Source organism: Panthera uncia, chromosome X, assembly GCF_023721935.1.
Source record: "Panthera uncia isolate 11264 chromosome X, Puncia_PCG_1.0, whole genome shotgun sequence".
Lineage (NCBI taxonomy): Eukaryota > Metazoa > Chordata > Mammalia > Carnivora > Felidae > Panthera > Panthera uncia.
The window spans coordinates 4,899,284-4,919,479 of record NC_064817.1 but is presented as its reverse complement, the minus strand read 5'-3'; positions in this window follow the sequence as shown (position 1 = coordinate 4,919,479).

Sequence of the window (20,196 nt, the reverse complement as noted above, 5' to 3'; positions counted from 1 at the left end):
TTGCACTATTAGGTATTTATCCAAGGGATACAGGTATGCTGTTTCGAAGGGACATATGCACCCCCATGTTTATAGCAGCACTATCAACAATAGGCAGGGGCGCCTGGGTGGCTCAATCGGTTAAGCGTCTGACTTTGGCTCAGGTCATGATCTCGCGGTCTGTGAGTTCAAGCCCCATGTCGGGCTCTGTGCTGACTGCTCAGAGCCTGGAGCCTGTTTCAGATTCTGTGTCTCCCTCGCTCTCTGACCCTCCCCCATTCATGCTCTGTCTCTCTCTGTCTCAAAAATAAATAAATGTTAAAAAAAATTAAAAAAAAAAAAAACAATAGCCAAAGTATGGAAAGAACCCGAATGTCCATCGATAGATGAATGGACAAAGAAGATGTGGTCTATATATACAATGGAGTATTATTTGTCAATCAAAAAGAATGAAATCTGGCCATTTGCAACTATGTGGATGGAACTAGAGGGTATTATGCTAAGCGAAATTAGTCAGAGAAAGACAAATATCATATGACTTCACTCCTATGAGGACTTTAAGACACAGAACATATGAACATAAGGGAAGGGAAGCAAACATAATATAAAAACATGGAGGGGAACAAAACATAAGAAACTCTTAAATATGAAGAACAATGAGAGGGTTACTGGAGGGGTTATGGGAGGGGGGATGGGCTAAATGGGTAAGGGGCATTCAGGCATCTACTCCTGAAATCATTGTTGCACTGTATGCTAATTTGGATGTAAATTTGAAAAATTAAAAAAAAATTTTTAAAAAGGAAAAGAAAAAAAGCTTATCAAAAAAAAAAAAAAACCACTCAAGACTGGCTGCCAGCCTCTAATATTAACCAATAATAAATAGTTTATATGTCAAGGCGTTTTTTAATGTCATCAGAAATGATGGCCCTTCCCTTAGTTTTATCTGCTTTAGGGGAGGAACTTGTAAATATATTTTTCATGCAAAAGAGAGAAAATATATTTTTGCTGTGGTTACAGAAGCCATTGGTTATAACCCTGCGTATTATTTTCCCTGCATAGTATTACGTTAGTTTCCCCAGACATCTATTTGAACACAAAATAGAGGCATAAGAACATCCAGAGAACTTGGAGATTTATAAGAGCATGCAGCACAGTTTCAGGGTCTGGTGTGACTGATCTAAATTGAAGTGAGTTAAACAGGGGCAGGGGGAGAACCTGAAAGCCTTTCCATTTTTTCCCATTTATTTTAACTGAACAAAAGAGAACTCTAAGCAAATAAAATCAGGGCTGTGATTTAATGCACCACATTAGCTCCATGCTTTGCTATATATACCATCACAGAGGAAAATAAGAAGACAAGTCAGCCTGGAGTTACAGGCGTTGGCTTTTAATCATTTGGCTTTTTCTGAATACACTACAGAATTTCCCTGAATAAACACTTTTGAGTGGAATCAGTCAGCCCTTGAAAAATATTGTCAACCATTACAAATCACAAAACCTACATGCTTGTGCTACTGTGTTTCAACCCTTGTCCAATATAGCATTGTAACTTGCGTGCACAGATATGCACTTTCCCATGGTGCCTAAAATGCTATGTGATAGAAATGACCAGGGCCAAGTGAATCATTTTTTTTTTCACCCAGGTCACTTCATTTACTGATGTGAGACCTTTTTCCACCTGTCCCAGAAAGGCGCTATTTCTTCCTTCCTGCAAATGTGTGAAAATGGACAGGTGGGTACTAAGAAATTTCATGGGAACCCAGAAAAATTGAAAAATCAGTGCTTAGAAAACCTGGGTCCTCAATGAAACATGTACTCGCTCATCTGTCCCCACCATCCACACCTCAGCTTTTGGAAAGACCTGGTATATTTCTTCCAGATTGGAAGCCTTCTCAAAGTCAACTTCCTCTTGGTCCCAGGAAGACCCTACTCAGTCTTACATTGGTCCAACCTTCAAGTCAGATGCCAAGTTGCAGAGACATGTTGTTTTCATATGATAGAAAGATCGTTACAATTCTTAAAGATTTTCTTCCCCCCAACCATGTGGTTATGTTTTTTTTTTTAAGTAATCTCTTTAACCCCAATGTGGGGTCCCATGCTCCACCTACTGAGCCAGCCAGGCACCCCTCTGTTGTTATGTTTTTATGGCAAGAATGTTAATATAACACAGCATTTATTTGGGGAAAATAGATGCCAATTTCCTTATTCCATAAGATAGTTAATGAAGGCTGAAGATGTGAATCATTCCTTCTCTTGATTAGAAAGGGTAAAAGAACTGGTTTGAAGGGGGTACATATTATTTTATTTTCCAGGCACCTGAGCCCATTGATCTCAACACCCTGGGAGAAACAGAGGAGCAGATGCTAGCATACTGAGGTTGATTCTCTCACCAGGAGGGAGCCATCTCTTATAGTTAGACAGCATGTGATTTTACTCTTCTGGACTCAAGTTAAAACACTTTTTCTAAAGTTTGTTATTTTGCTCATACACATTTTTAAGATTTTATTTTTAAGTAATCTCTAGACCCAACAAGGGGCATGAACTTACAGCCCCAAGATCAAGAGTTGCATGTTCTTCTGACTGCACCAGCCATGTGCCATAATCTTTTTCTAAAAATATAATTTATTGTCAAGTTAGCTAACATGCAGTGTATACAGTCTGCTCTTGGCTTCAAGAATAGATTCCTTTAATTTATCACTTACATACAACACCTAGTGGTCATCCCAACAAGTGCCCTCCTCAGTGACCGTCATCCATTTTCCCCGCCCCTCCACCTCCATCAACTGTCAGTTTGTTCTCTGTATTTAAGACTCTCTTGCCTCCCTTTCTAACTGTTTTTTTCTTTACTTTCCCTCATGGTCTTCTGTTAAGTTTCTCAATTTCCACATATGAGTGAAAAACATATGATATCTGTCTTTCTCTGACTGACTTATTTCAGTTAGCATAATACCTTTCAGTCCCATCCACATTGTTGCAAATGCAAGATTTCATTCTTTTTCATTGCTGAGTAATATTCCATTGCATACATATACCACATCTTCTTTATCCATTCATCAGTTGATGGACATTTGGGCTCTTTCCATAATTTGGCCATTGTTGATAGTGCTGCTATCATTGGGGTGCATGTGCACCTTTGAATCAGTGTTTTCGTATCCTTTGGATAACTACCTACTTATGCAGTTGCTGGGTCATAGGGTAGTTCTATCTTTAACTTTCCGAGGAACCTCCACACTGTTCTCCAGAGTGGCTGCACCAGTTTGCATTCCCACCAACAGTGCAAAATGGTTCCCCTTTCTCTGCATCCTTGCCAACATCTCTTGTTGCCTGAGTTGTTAATTTTAGCCACTCTGACTGGTTTAAGGTGGTATCTCAATGTGGCTTTGATTTGTATTTCCCTAATGATGAGTGACATTGGGCATCTTTGATGTGTCTTTTGGGCATTTGGATGTCTTCTTTGTAAAAGTGTCTATTCATATCTTTTGCCCATTTCTTCACTGGATTATTTGTTTTTTGGGTGTTGAGCTTGGTAACTTCTTTATAGATTTTGGATACTAACTCTTTACCTGATAGGTCATTTGCAAATATCTTCTCCCATTCCATTGGTTGCCTTTTGGTTTTGCTGATTGTTTCCTTTGCTGTGCAGAAGGTTTTTATCTTGATGAGGTCCCAGTAGTTCATTTTTGCTTTTTTTTCCCTTGCCTTTGGAGATGTGTCAAGTAAGAAGAGTTGCTGTGGCTGAGGTCAAAGAGGTTGTTACCTGTTTCTTCTTCTAGGATTTTGATGGTTTCCTGTCTCACATTTAGGTCCATTTTGAATTTATTTTTGTGTACGGTCTAAGAAAGTGGTCCAGTTTCATTCTTCTGCATGTTGGTGTCCGCTTCTCCCAGCACCGTTTGCTGAGAGATTGTCTTTTTTCCACTGGATACTCTTTCCTGCTTTGTTGAAGATGAGTTGGCCATACATTTGTGGGTCCAGTTCTGGGTTCTCTATTCTATTCCATTGATCTATGTGTCTGTTCTTGTGCCAATACCATACTGTCTTGAAAGATTACAGCTTTGTAGCACAGGCTAAAGTCCAGGATCGTGATGCCTCTTGCTTTGGTTTTCTTCTTCAATATTACTTTGAGTATTTGGGGTCTTTGTGGTTCCATACAAATATTAGGATTGTTTGTTCCAGCTCTGAGAAGATGCTGGTGCTATTTTGATCGGGATTGCATTGAATATGTAGATTGCTTTGGGTAGTATCGACATTTTAACACTATTTGTTCTCTCAATCCGTGAGCAGTGAATGTTTTCCCATTTCTTTGTGTCTTCTTCCATTTCTTTCCTAAGCTTTCTATAGTTTCAGTGTGCAGATCTTTTACCTCTTTGGTTAGGTTTATTCCTAAGCATTTTATGGTTCTTGGTACAACTGTAAATGGGATCAATTCCTTGATATCTCTTTCTGTTGCTACATTATTGGTATGTAGAAATGCAACCAGCTTCTGTATGTTGATTTAAATGCTGCAACTGTGCCAAATTCAGTTATCAACTCTAGCAGTTTTTTGGTGAAGTCTTTCAGGTTTTCCATGTAGAGTATCATGTCATCTGCAAAAAGGGAAAGCTTGACTTCTTTTTTGCCAATATGGATGCCTTTTATTTCATTTTGTTGTCTGAGTGCTGAGGCTAGGACTTCCAACACTATGTTAAACAGTGGTGAGAGTGGACATCCCTGTCATGTTTCCTGATCTCAGAGGGAAAGCTCTCAGTTTTTCCCCATTGAGGATGATATTAGCTGTGCTCACACAAATCTTGCCTCCCCAAAGATACTTATAGAATAGATGACATTCTTATTCATATACTTTCACTTGAACTGTGTATATTATTACTTATTTTTCTTGTTCTGAAAGTAATAGATAGGCATATAAAGGTAAGTTTTAAAAATTCTAAACTAAATACCCACTCATAGTCCCCCATAAGTCTTCCTCCCAGATATAGCCACAAAATATATTGTAAATATACATCTGCAACACTGGATCTCATGATACATTCTCCTAAATATATATTATTCACATCTTTCCACAACATTTTTCATTTCCATAGCATTACCTCAAAGTTCAGGGTGCTATTCCATCAGTTGAATGTAAAATAAGCTATTGAATAATATTCTTTTGTGAACAATTATGTATTCATTGTTTTGCTCTATAAAAATAGACACCTGGATTTGTAGGTCTTTCACATTTTATCTATTCTTACCTTCTAGATAGCTGTATCTTTGGGCATTTTTGCAAATATTTTTATAACTAGCTCATTTGAAACAAATCACACGATCAAGAATCACATACACTTCAAAAGTGAACATGTACTGAATATAATAGAAATTTGAGTTTATTCATAAGTTTAACCCACCGAGATTATATGAAGGTTTCCATTTTTCAGCCTTTCTTTAAAAAGTGAAACTATGTTATTACCACTTTGTTAATTTTTTTGCCAAAATAATAGGAAAAAAGTAAAATCTTGCAAAATTACTTTATGGCAGAGGGACATTAATGAGTTTGGGTTTTTTTTTAATGTTTATTAATTAATTTCCTTCTCTTTCTCTGGAAATTGCCTATTCACAAATTTGCTCATTTTTGTTTTGCTGATTCATGTGAAAGATATTGTAAGGGCTAATTAACAGACACCAACTTTTTGCTTATTGATATATGACCATTTGTTTCCAAGTAATTGTGTAATTTGAATTTTTAGGTAGTTTGCTTTGTTTATAGAATAAATAAAATATAAGTTTTTTCTTCATACTTTCATTTTTAATTGCCATGTCTGGAAATGCCTTCCTTGGCAGAACATTACAAAAGAGTCACCTGTGTTTTCTTTTTGTCCTGTGATAGTTTTGTTTACTACATGTAATTTAAAAAAACTATAGTTCACTTTTTTGTGTGTATGCAGTGAGATAGGAAACCAGTTTTCATAAGAGTAATCCATCATTTCATGACAGATTTGGAATACTATTTTAATGAGATAGTCTTTCTGTTTATCTGTTACTATATACTTGTTTTTGTGATTTGTCTATTCTAGCATGTGTTTATTATTACTTCAATTTTATGGTCCTATATGTCCCAATGCCCCACAATTTCCATTTTTAGGATGTTTCTGGCTCTTCTTTCACTCCAGATGATTTTTAAAAGTTAACAAAAGGAATTTGGCTGGGTTGTTTTGAATTTTTATAAATTAATTTAGGGAAAACTAACATTTCTACAATATTGAGCTGTCTCAGTGACAATTTACGCCTTGTTTCTGAAGCACTTCAATTTTCTTTAGCTTTATGGCTTTCTTCATATTTTTCATTCATAACACTTGCTAAGTTCACTCCTGGGAGTGTAATTATTTTGTTTGCTACTGTGAACACAATATTTCATATGTGCCATTTTCTGAGTGTCATTTGGGGATAGAAACATTTTCATGCAAGTATCTTTCATAAGTGAATTCTTGGTTTTTTTTTTTTTTTTTCCTAATCCTTGTCAAACTCTTCAAAAAGTTTTTTAGTTCCCAGCCCTTTCATGGCATTGTGTAAACACTCTGGGGATAACAGAACACTTTATTTTCATTGTGCTTGGAAAGTCTACTGTTGTCTTGCTGCCTGGCATGAGATTCGCCTTGTGTTCTCTCTCAGATTAAGAAAGTAGTAAGCTCTTCTGACTTAACTAAGGAATTTTGTTGAATGCTAACCTTTTTTAGATGTCTGCTTTTGTGCAGTAGCAAGAGAATCTTATTGTTTTGACTTTCTCCTTAGGACCAATCTCATCATGTTTACTACTGTTAACCCACACTGATTCTCAGATTTCTGGAATGTAACGCTATTATAATAAGCTCTTTCTAAAAACGTATGGACTCCTGCATTCATTCATTCAACCTATAATTGACCGTATGCTCCATACCAATATATGTAATATAATTCCAAAGCATGAAATGACTAAACAAAGTAATACAAGGGCACACATGTAAGTAACTTTGGAATGGGGTGGTGGGTGACTACTGTAGATTGCACCCAAGGCCACATCTCTCTGAGGAGCTGATGATTTCAGCGAATGAATGATGAGAAGGATCCCACTTTGAGTTAGTTTGAGCACTTTGAGTTACGAATGGGTTTGGCCTCTTCAATGACCAAAAGGAACGTGAGTGTGGGTGGTAGGTTACTGACCAGTGTGTATTTATGATCACACTAATGAATCTTTGCAAGGCTCCTAAAACATCACACCTGAATTTAGATTTTGTTGTTTTATATTCTTACTAAAAGCAGTTCTTTATGCAGACGTCACAGAACCTGTAACTGCATCTGCTGATAGAGAAGAATGATAAAGATAAGGTCTGATTAGCTGTTGGCCAGATGACAATGAGGTGTCAAAACTTTCCTTAAAGGATTATGGAAGTTTGATAAAGAGGGGAGTGGCTTGACTAATATATATTATATATAACATATATATGTATATATCTATATCTATATCTATATCTATATATATAGATACATCTATATATCTATATAGATATATATATATATATGTATATATATATATCTATATATATATACAGATATATAGATATATCTATGTATCTATATAGATATATATATATAAAGTCTATCAGGTAGACTTTATTTTTTCAAGTAGTTTTAGGTTCACAGAAACACTGAAAGAGAGGGGTTAAGAGATCCCCCAACAGCCCCCACCCTCACATATGCACAGCCTTCTCCATTATCAACATCCCCACCAGAGTGTTATGGTTGATGAACCTACAATGACACATTACAACCACCCAGAATCCATAGTTGCCATTAGGTTTCCCTCTTAGTTTAGACAAATGCGTAGTGGATAAAATGTAAAAGACAAATGTAAAATGTACAATGGTGTGTATTCATCATCCTAGCATCACAGAGGGTCATTTCACCATCCTCCACCTATTCATCCCTCCCTCCTCCTGATTTACATTTTAAAAAGATCATTCTGGCTGTTGGTCAGATAACTGATTATATGAAGGGGACATGGGAAGAAGAAAACAGGTTTCTATGAGCTGATATTTTGTTTCGCTCCTTGTAAGACTATTAAAAAAATAAAACTTACATGATTTTTGTCAGATGTGGCACATAAAATACTGCCCAAACAGGGAAATTTAAGCCCTTTCCCCAGAACAGTGCTACATTTGTGTAAAATCTGTGGCATCACAGGATCCAAGTTTCCAATCTCCTTTCTATTGTTCAGCTTCAGCAGACCTACAGTAACCGGACGGTGGTGATGGTTCATGTAACCTCTCAGCAGGCGGGAGTCAAACGAGAGGTGGGCCATGATCACCAGAGAAAGCAGACGTCTTCCCCTGCTATGTTTGTATGCGACGGAGACTTATGCTGGGGCCTGACCACGCCCTTCCTTTCCCAGGTGTGGGTATTCTGTGTGTGTTCCCATGACATTGCCCCATACTACCAGCAGCATAACCTACACATATACACATACACATACCTGCACACACATATACATGTATATGTGTATGTTATATAGACAGCACTTCAGCACCATGCTCGGGGGTCATTTTAAGCTATGGAATCACCAAGCAAAAGCACAAAAATGAGTAAAACGTTAGAACACATAAAGAACACCTGTTTAGAGGACAAGCGTTAAAAGAGGAAGGGGAAAGCAGTGACTTGTTCAGACTTAGCTAGGAACGTGGGTGTCTATGGACTAGAGAGTTTTCCTGCTCTGCACATTCATGGATGACTACAGCAGAATCACGAGTATTGACTTGGGGGTTCTAAATAGATTTTAGTCAGTCAGCAAACATGCACGTATGAGGAGAAACTCTGTATGTTCTGCAATATACCGTGAGCCTTCTGACAGCAGGATGCAGACAATGCACACCCTTCCTTATTCCAACGAAAACAGCACCATGCCTTATCCTGGCCAATCCACAGACTGAACTATTTTCAAACATTCATAAATTAGAGTTGTTTTTTTTTTTTTTTTTTTAACTTTGAGACCTATACAGGCAAAAGTGATAAAAGTGGGTTTTCTCTGCTTGGTTTCTGTCCTCCTTGCCTTCTGGGAGGGTAACATAAATTGTACAAGACGTTATTGGGCAAGCCAGCACCAGCAACACTAGAAATCATGCCTTTCTGATTCTAGACTCTTGGCTCCGTGAATTTTTCTTTACCCACAGCTGACTCACTCCCCACGGGCTCTTGCAGTAAAAGACAATGATATTTCCTCCCCCAGAAAGTGAGTGATAAAACCACACGTACAACTCCCAGCTAGGTGCCATTCCTGAGCTATCTGGATTGCGAACATGTCTAACAGAACGGCTGGTACCAAAATGAATATTTCACCACAAACTATAAATTGTACAGTCGGCATTTCAAATGCCCCTGCTCTCATCAGGAATGATTGGGTAAAAAGGCCTCCTGGAAGTAATTAATCTCTGCTCTATGTGGAGCCCTGTTAGGGAGACCTGAGCCCCGAGATCTGTTAAGATGCATGATTTAAAGGGAGCCGCACAAAAAATCTGCCACAAATGTAACCATCTATGTAGGAGGTCTCCTGGAGCATTTTCAACACATTTCTGTGTTATAACTCACCCCGTGTGAAGTTATAGAAGGACTGCACTTAAACACTTGAGGTTTGACAATGTAAAATGAAGCAAACTTAGACCTCAATCTGTGTCAACACCAACTCAATGAAGTTTTCAACATCCTTCACGCCCGGGTCTGGCAGAGGGTCTGGGTGACGCAGCCATAGCTCACATGTCTGCCAGTCCTGCTTCTCCCTGCCCGTGAGGGCCGTGCTGGAAAGGGTTCCTGCAGATTCCAGGCCTCCAGGAACGGCCTGTGGCCACACATCCCTTTCCAGATCTAATGTTCCAGGAAATGTGCTGCCATAAACAACGTGACTCCGGGAGAGCTGGTCACTGATTTCATTCTGCCATCCCCTATAAACCCATGTGAGGAAGCATCTGGGCTTCCCCGGCTTGAAAACTCTAGGTGTTATTGGGTATTACTGGGTATTAATGATATGTTCCTATGGGAACTCTCCTGAATGAAGGAATCGATGGGGCAAGGACGTGAGAGCTAGATGGTCCAGGGAATGGAGGGAGGCAGGGCTGTTCTCCACCCCATGACTGATGCGTTCAGAGCGGATTGCCCATTTTGAGCAGGGAGGCTGACAAGCATCTGAGTCCTGGAAGGGGAGTCAGCTGGATGCATCACCGCAGACCCTCAGGGGACCCTGAGCAAGACCCATTCCAAATCCCAACTGCGGGCAGTGCTGGGGTGCTAATACACCAGCAGCCATAACCAGGACCGGGCCAGGCATCAGGTGGTTGGACCAGGACCGGGTCAGGCATCGGCCGTGATGGAGCTGGAGGGGATGCGAAGCTGGTCAGGACCCAGGACACATTAGTCCACTGTGCCTCTGCCTCGGTCTGTCACTGGACTTGCCTTTATTTCTGATTCAGGGAACACAAACTGGCCTTCTGGAACAGTCCTCTAGATGGACACTTGCTCCAGGACTCAAAACAAACACTATCTGATCTAGAAGAATTCTGGCACCCACACAACAACCGAAGTCTGCCATGTTTCTGACACTGCTATAGCGCATTTGGACAAAGACGCAATCTCGCTAAGAACAAATACTAGTGAGATGTCTGCCTTCCTGGTTTTGCCCACGCCATATGCGGGACCATTTTAGAGTTCGTTGGCAATACAATGCTAGCTGAGCTCAAAGTCATTACAGATACTGAAAATGCGAGGCCAGAACCGAGGATATTAGGACCTTGCTTATCCTTCATTCTCTGGTCTTAGACAAGTCCTTGTGGCTGAAGAGCACGTAAGAGACTAACATGCCAATTTTTTGTTTGTTTTTTGCTTTTCAAATTCCACTAAGCTTACCATTCCTCTGGCTACCTGGATCAAAAACAGAGTTTTAAATTTTGTTTTTAGGAATTCCAATTTGTGTAATTCCAATTTGTTTTTATTTTTAAAGTAGACCTAAAACTTCTCCCCTGAAGAACGCTAGCCATCAAAGATTTCAACCAATGCCAAAGTCTCTAGTGGTGAATACTGTATGGAAATCAATTTGATTATAAATTTCATATTAATAAATAAATAAATAAATAAATAAATTAAATAAATGCTCTATCTCATGAATGATAGGTTAACTAAAAGATTTTTTATTCTGTTTTGTTCTGCTTTCTGTAAGTCTCAAAGCTTAGCCTCTTGCTGATTTTGCCACAAAAGCATATTTTGCTAATAAATCTCTAGATAAATCTGTCTTTGTTCTTGTCAGGGAGAAAAACAGCCATGACACATTTTTCAGTATTCTAAAATGTGTTTTCAGAGGTCAAAGTCATAGTGAGTTGTGATTGCCCCTGCATGGTACACGTTTTCGGGTGCTATTTTAATAGGATAGAGTTAAATAACATAAAATGAGAGCTATTTTTTTTTGGTTAATTGACTTTGATTAGAGAATAATCCACTTCAATCAAATGATGAACACACGTATGTAAGTTACATCTACACAGAAGAGAACCAAATGAAAACTCTCCAAACCTAAGTCAAAGATACTACAATTTAATAAACCACTTTAAAGTTTTTTTCTTTTTTTTTTTTTAACTGTTTATTTATTTTTGAGACACAGTGTGAGCCAGGGACAGGCAGAAAAAGGGACAGAGAGAGAATGCCAAGCAGGCTCTGCACTGTCAGCACAGAGCCCAGTGCGGGGCTCGAGCTCACAAACCATGAGATCATGACCTGAGCCAAAATCAAGAGTCAAACGCTTAACCAACTGAGCCACTCAGGTACCCCTAAAGTTTTCTCTTAACACGATGAGCAGAGAAAGTGTGATGTGATGGCCACTGAGATCTTAGTCCTGGGGTGACGCCCACCATGTAGCAGAGAACCACAGAGCTGCCATTCCCCCAAGAGTGTTTCAGGAACTGGCTTGGGTGACTTTGTCTTGACATAGAAAATTTCCCTCACCTCCTTCTGATCTCAGTTCAATATTACTTCCATCAAAAATGTTGCACTGATTCCCAAATGCATGCCACACGAGTTATTCCATCTTGCCAGGTAATAGATACACAATTTACATTTTAAAAATCATTTCCTTAACCTCGGTCTTCACCAAGAGGCTACACATTCCATGAGGCAGAAAATAGGCTGTTTGGGTGTTTGGTTTTGCTCACTCTTTTATCCCCAACGCTTAATCCAATCCTTGGTACATAGTAGTTGCTTAGCAAATACACATTACAAAATAAGTGAAAAGTGAATTAATGAATACTCACTGTTTAAAACAGCTGTATCGTTTTCATGCTGAGGAAAAATATAAACAACATTTTCCCAATCGACCGCACATGTTTTTTAAATTCCTTTCTGTATGGCTACCTAGGTACCTGTTACTTTCAAGAGCAAATAATCCTCAACATTTAGCTTCTCACGAATGGGTGTTCATATAACTTTCTTTTGATGAACATCTTCCTGTGTGACTTATAATTTGAAACACCTAAAGGGAAGGAGAAAATACCTTTTGTCTCAGACTGCTGATTTTGTCCTGGCATTGAAAATCTACTGGACTGTACCTTGTGGGATGATTAACATCACTCGGACTGAGTCTCACCTCCCCAGTGTGTAATACTGTGTTTCTACTGAGCCTCCGTGCTGCCCGTCTCACGGCCTGTCTACGCCTATCACGATGGTAACATGAGAACATATGGGAACATGTTTTCTACACTCCATATATAACCATTGTGGCCCCTGGTCCATTCTTCATTCATATTTTGAGATCCTAAGCTCTAGTGTTAGAGACGGGGTCGTCTGGGAGGTGGTTAGGTCACGAGGGTGGCACCCTCATCAGTGGGATTAGTGCCTTTCTCAAAGAGTCCCCAGAGATCTCCCTCATACCCTCCTCCGTGAGGGCGCAGTGAGAAGACAGACGTCCTTGAACCAGGAAGCGGGTCTTCACCCAGGACTGAATGTACTGGGCCCGTGATCTGGGACGTCCAGCCTCCAGAACTGTGAGAAATAAATGTGTGCTATTTAGGACCCCTCCCCTAGTCTGTGGGATTCTGTAGTAGCTGCCCGGACAGACTAACACAGGAACATAATACTATCATTCAGATTAGCGCATGCAGAGATATATGCAGAGTACAAGGGGTAATGTCCTAAAATGCAGAGTATTATGGGGCTTAGGGAGAAAATGAAAACACTGATGGAAGATTATTCATTCCTATCTCAGTTGTTAGTCAAACTACTCTATCTAAAAAAGTTTCTTCTCACTGACAACATTCTCTGATTTTAAGGCGAGATGACTATCTATCTATCTATCTATCTACCTACCTATCTATCTATATAAAATAAATCACCAAGGCAATTCTTTACAACTATCTTCCTGAACAATAATTTAAAATGTCAACTAGTAATGTCAAGCCCCAGTCTTTAAAAGAACTGGAAAATCGGTTCTCCATGGTCAACGGCCATTTCAGCCCTTCTAGGGACTGACCTGATTCAAGTCTTTGAAGCTTGCATTTACTTTTTTGGATATTCACGTTGAAAGGTCAGAATTTTCACGATTACTGCCAGAAAGCTTCTTTCTCTGGGTTTATACAAAGTCCCGACACTGGCTTGCAGTCACGAGAACCTGGCTTGTATTAATCTTCCTTCTTTTTATTCCTCGTTAACTCGTATTCAAAGAGAGGATAGGACAGGCTCGCCCACACTCTCTAAAACGTTTCATTGTGTTCAATGCAAGGGACGTGGCCGAGAATCTGAGAATTAAGGCTGCAGTAAGAAATTCAGAATTACAGACAATGTGACCTTTGCAGATGTGCTGATGGCAGTTACAAACATGGGCCTTACTGATCTTTCAGCACGGTGGTGGACACACAAACACAGCTGGCTTTTAACAATCACTGGCTTGCCTTCTGATAATCACCGTTCTTCCTTTCATCTATTTCGCTGGTCACCAGAAATAAAACTGTACATATAGATGAGATCATATATCACCATTCTATAAGATCTTGATTATAAGTAATCATATATTATACAAACATATACTGTGTAATACGTAATGCCTATATAAAGAAAATCATATATATTTGTCTACATAATCTACTTATATATTTGGTGTCTAATATTATTTAAAGAAGAAGACAAACGCTGTCCAAATCTTGTTTTTTGTACACTTGGCTCTTGACTGTAATATTTTATTTCATTGAAGTTTATTTATTTTTTTAGTAATCACTACATCCAACTTGGGGCTCAAACTCACAACCCTGAGATCAAGAGTTGCACGCTCTACTGACTGAGCCAGCCAGGCGCCCCTTGACTGTAATATTTTCCAGTAACAAACAAAACCACATTCAGATGAAATCACGGCATCCAGGATCCCACGGAATCCTCTGACACTTGCGGGCAATTCATTTGGCCAAGTGTAATACAGAAATCTTTCCGTGGGTCAAATATATAAGTGTTTAGTGTTTGTTTTATTAGTAACTAAAACAATTTGGGGCATTTGGCACAAGCCTGCCAAATAATATATTGTCTATCATGAATATTTACTCAAGCCCACAGCTAACCTTCCATCAATCATCTTTTGAGGTGGCAAAATATGCAAGATAAGGTAATGCTTGTGAACCTGTGTTTACTTTGCATGATAGTACTGCTTACATCTAAATGCTGGAAAAAAGATATTTTTACATGGAATAATTAAAATAATGTTTTAGTATTTAGTAGGTTTTAGTATTATAGCAGAGTCAAATGCTGGCCATGTTGGATTTGCTAAGGTCACATGCTGTTCTCAAATATTCTCTGAGAAGAGAAAAATTCCGCGTATTTCCTGAAACCATGGGGCTTAGAAGGGGAGTTGTTATTATCTGATAAGAATGAATGCTCTATATACCAAACCAGATAAGCTTTAGGGTTTTTCAGTGTTTGCAAATAAATCACGGGGGTGCCTGGGTGGCTTAACCAGTTAAATGTCCGATTTTGGCTCAGGTCATGGTCTCGCGGTTTGTGGGTTTGAGCCCCGCTTCGGGTTCTGTGCTGACAGCTGGGAGCCTGGAGCCTGTTTCAGATTCTGTGTCTCCGTGTCTCTCTGCCCCTGCCATACACTCTTTCTCTCTCTCAAAAATAAATAAACATTAAAAAAGTTAAAAAAAAAAACAAATAAAACATGAATCTATAAACCTAGAGCAAAATTAATCTCATTCAATCCTTTTAATTTTCAGGATCTGAGACCCCTGGAATTTAACTGAGTCAGAATCTATAAACCAAATCCCCAGCAAATGGATGTAAAAGGGAACACATAGAAGCTTCCAGATCACCTTAGCCATGTTGTTACTATATAATATATATTATATAATGTGCAATTGTATATAATGATTACATATATCATATGTGAGCTATATGGTATGTTATCTATATTATATGTCAGTGATAATACACACACATTATATTTATTAGCTGTGCCTTTGAAATGTTTCCAAGCTGCATTTCCATCTGCAAAGCCCTCAAGTTCATTCTCTTCAAACCCTCCTTTGCTGTACTTGAAGCTTGTGCAGGAATCCCAGGAACTTAAACCATGTGGCAAATCCCAATTACATGCGAGTATGTGAAGCATGTAAAGAGCATAACTTGAAGAAGATAAATATTAGCCCCACTTGACCGTGATGTCAAATAAAGTAGACACGGCCCGAACTCCTAGCAGGCCTGTGGGAGTGGAAGACGGCCCACAGATTCCTTCACTGGCTGGAACTACAGCATTCCTGACTTCCCTCCCAGTCTAGCTGGAGGAAGGGTGACCAAGCTCCGGGGGAGGACTAGATCCAGAGTCAGTGTTACCATGAGCAGTTCCTGAGAACTGAGACATCCAATCTCCATTCAGACGACTGGTCAAGTCTACGTCAGGTTGTGCCCCAGTAACACACACGGTTGCTCACAAATGAGTAACAGGGACCTACCCATCCGGGCATTGACATGTTGGTTGTGAAGTGAACACACGTGTAGAAAGTCTCACGTTTTCTTGGTCTGCTTGAATAAGCGGCTCCTTGCAAGCACACTGCAAAACCTAAGTAAGAAAGACAAAATGAATGCACATGAGTACAGGGTAGGACAAGGTCTATCTGTGAACTGTAGAGAATAAACCATAACCCTTGTCCTTCAGGGGCCTGCATAGAAGCAAGAATCATGGACCTCGGATGACCAGATGGGCTTTACATAACAAGCTGGAAATGACCCGAGAACAGACAGATTTTAGTCATGTATGGGGCTTGGGGGCGTGCGGCAAGAAACACACAGTGTGTAAGCCTCACTTCTCTGTACTTTGGAGACCTGAAGATCTTCATTCATCAGAATAGCAACTGGAAGCCAGTTCACTGTCAAGAACAGCCAATGTCAACTCCAGGAACACCTTTGGAATATCCCTCTGTGCCCAGGACTGAATTTACCATGAAGCAAAAAAGAGATAGGAATCCCCCCCAACCCCCACTCAACTGCTGAGATGATTAATATCGCTCAGACCAAGGCTCAGTGGACTCAACTGAGTCAAACGTCTCTTCTCTCGCTTCTGATTTCTGTCCCTGGGTCTGCATCTCTCAGGGCCAGTTGGGAACAGGAAACCCCCTTTTCCCCAGAAGAAATGCCTCCCATGACACAGTGCAGTGGGGCTCCTTTGCTTCTGGCCCCCACAGATTGATTTCATCATACCATAGCTTCCTCGTCTACTTATTCACATCTATTCATTCACTCAATGAGTGAGTGTCTACCAAATAGTTGAGTGAAATGCTCATTTCCAAAAACGGATTCTGTAAGTACAATGCTAAACAACACAGGTGGGGCTCCTGTCCTTAGGGATCTAGGCGTGCCATCGGAAGGCTTTCCAAAGTGCAGAGGTATGGGTCACTCAGACATAAACCACTACGTATGGTGCAGTCCACATCTTTATGCTCCTACACAACTTTCTCAAGTGTTCACGTTTGGGAATAACTGTTCACACTGGAACACACACGGCTGGACTGAGAGCATTAAATACTTGATAACTGAACACCTGTAATCACCATGTATTTTATATTCAGATTGAGAAGAGGAACATCCCCCTGAAAAAAAACATTCCACATTCCAGAGCTGTGACTCAACAATATACTGTGTCAGACTGAATCTTACCTTTTGAGCTTCTCTGCCTCCAGAGAAGGGGTTAGCCTGGAAATATTCATAGAGCAGCTTTGTAAAGAGGGTGGGGTTGTCAAATGAGGGCATAGCTGGGAAGTGCTCTTATGGCCTGAAATGAGACTGGCATCATCATGGTATGGGGGTGACCTGGCATTCAAAGAGGAGGCTCTTTGTCTGTGTGGTAGGGAATCCATGGGCTAGGGTGTGGTCTGGATCATGTGAGCACTTGGAAGCAGATGATCATGCTCCAGAGACTTGACAAGGCTGATTAACAGCCCCCTCATGGGGAGAAGCCCTAGGAGGTGACACAAGACACCAGGTTCGACCGACCTGTGTGAGTCTTGAAAGTCAGACCATCTCTTTCTACTTCTCACTTCACCCCCCAGTGTTCTGGAAAGTGTTGCATCTCAAAAAGGAAGTGTGTGAATTTCTTCTTCTGGAGATGCAGAGGAGGCATTAGAGACGATTCAGAAGGCATCAAAGCATCCCCATGGAAAGGATGAGCCTGTGTGGTTCGCCACCTGTGGGGTTTCCAGAACCGCCCTAATAGACCATGGCCTCCTGTTCCATCCACCAGCCTCTGCCTCAAGTTATTAGTCTTTCCCTGCCATGTTTCCTTTTGACAGGTAGCAAATCGAGGGCATCAATCTGCTGTTACCTCCGAAGCTTTTGAAAGAAATCCTGAGCAATGTCGTTCAGACCCAGAGCAAGGACATTCTGACAGCTGCCTTCCCAGAAGGGCATTTTTTACCCTGGTGAAATGCAGCAAACAAAACTGTCAGATTGACAATGACATCCAAGTATAAAGTAGAGAAAGATCACGGTAAGTAATTGTGTACATACAATAAAATATTCACTGGTGATTTTTCTTGAGTTGACATTGTGTTACGTAAGATCGTGGGAGCTTTCTCTCATAAACGTTTTCATCTTTCTGTCTAAGGACAGAGCAGTTAGGACTCAACCACAATATGGAAACTCCAGAAAGAGGATTTTCCTCCAAACCTGACCACATTTTGTAGAGAGATTGGACCAAGTGAATGAAGTGCCAGGCTTTCTAGAGTTGGCAGGTATCAAAGTCATGCAAAAGGCTTTCTCTCTAAATGTGCGTACGTGTGTGTAAGAGTGAATATGTGCCCCCACCCACCCACCCACCCAGCCACACAGGCACAGGCATGCCTTTAAGGATACATAATGAGACATTTTTTATTTGTTTGAATCCGTATGTTTTAGGGTAAGGCTTAGTTCGTCAAGAGCTCCAGTTAAGACAGCAAATGCACTTCTTGGCAACTCTATTTTCCAACATTTTTTTAAAAAAAAATTTTAATGTTTATTTATTTTTACAGAGGGAGAGACAGAGAGAGACAGAGCATGAGTGGGGGAGGAGCAGAGAGGGAAAGGGAGATACAGAATCTGAAACAGGCTCCAGGCTCTGAGCACAGAGCCCAACGTGGGGCTCAAACCCACGGACAGCGAGATCATGACCTGAGCCAAAGTCGGACGCTCAACCGACTGAGCCACCCAGGCGCTCCTCTATTTTCCAACATTTTTACAGAAAACACCACCCATATGTCAAGTTGGGGAGGGAGACTAAGAATTTTGTTTTAAATATTCTAGGAAATACATGTGGAAAGTTTTACTAGTTTCTGTATAATCTTGCATACATAAAAGTCATTTTGAAAGTACCCAAGACTTAGTGCTTGAGGTCTCACAGGTGGGAGCTCATGGTGGGAGTCCATAGGGAAAAGAGCCTTGCATAGTGCCTCCAACTGCTGGAGCTCAGGTTGGTCAGGCTGAGGACTGCCTTCCTAGCGGTACATTTACAGTTACATCAAGTCTATGCATGCCTGGGACCCGCTAATGAGTGAGGACATGAGGCAGGGGAAATAGCACGATGTATCTGCTATAAAACAAAACCAGAGCTTCTGTATTACAAATTTTGAGGCAGAATCCTGGCTCCTGAGAATGTTCAGCCAAATTATTTGCAACCTGGGATATATAAATATGCAGCAAAGTCTAGACCTGTTCTGTTTACTTTCTCTTTTTCTCTCTCTCTCTCTTTTTTTTTTTTTTTTTTTTTTTGTTGTGAAAAATTTTTTTTTTTTTCCCCTTTCTTCTCTTCCCCTTAAAAGAAACTGCCCGGGCTGGCGTGTTCATCAAAGCAATTCAGCGAGAATGCACTTTGACAGACTGCATTAAGAATGTTGACTTGTGAAAACAAAAGGTGGTTTTATAATGCACATAAATTATGTGCTTTAAAAAAGCTGAAGGTTCAGAATTCTTTAATGATACTCAAGCAGAGCAGAATGAAGCTTGGCCTATTTTTCGTTTTAGCACTTCAAAAGGTTTTTTTTAGGATTCCACAGCTGATAAAACTCAAACAAAAAAGGTAGCACAGTACATTATGGTTTCCTATTTGCATTTATTAAAATTAAAGTCAACATATATTTATTAAGTATCAGCTGTGAGCCAAATACTGGGCTGAACACTATTTATTAGGGATATAAGGATGGATTGAACGATGTTAGAAGTTTGGGGGAACATATCTCCTCACGTGGGTAGTCTATGTAATGTAATGAAAAATGTTATTACTGTGTGACTTGGAAAAGTATTGTGTGATTTCAAAGAAGCACTTGATTATATTTGATTGAGTGTTCATAAAATATTTTTAACGAAAACCAAGTTGTGATCTAAACATTTCCTAAGGAGTGGATATTAAAGAAACAAGTATGGAGAGAGATTCCATAAGCAAAATCACCATGAACCAAGGGCACATCCAGGCTCTGTGACGGTGGATGGTCCGTTTAGCGTCTAAAGTCATAGAGAGGAAGAACAGAGATAAAGATGGAAAAAAAAAAGAGCACAGACAATTACAAATATTAGAACGCTATGGACATTTGGTAAGAAAATGTTCTGATAAGAGCCGTGCTTCCCAATAACTAATCCTAAAATGGTGAGTCGTTAGACTTGTGTGAGTAATGAGAAGACCCACCAGGGTAAAGGTCAAACAGTTCTTTCATGATTTAGAAAAACCTGAAAATGATA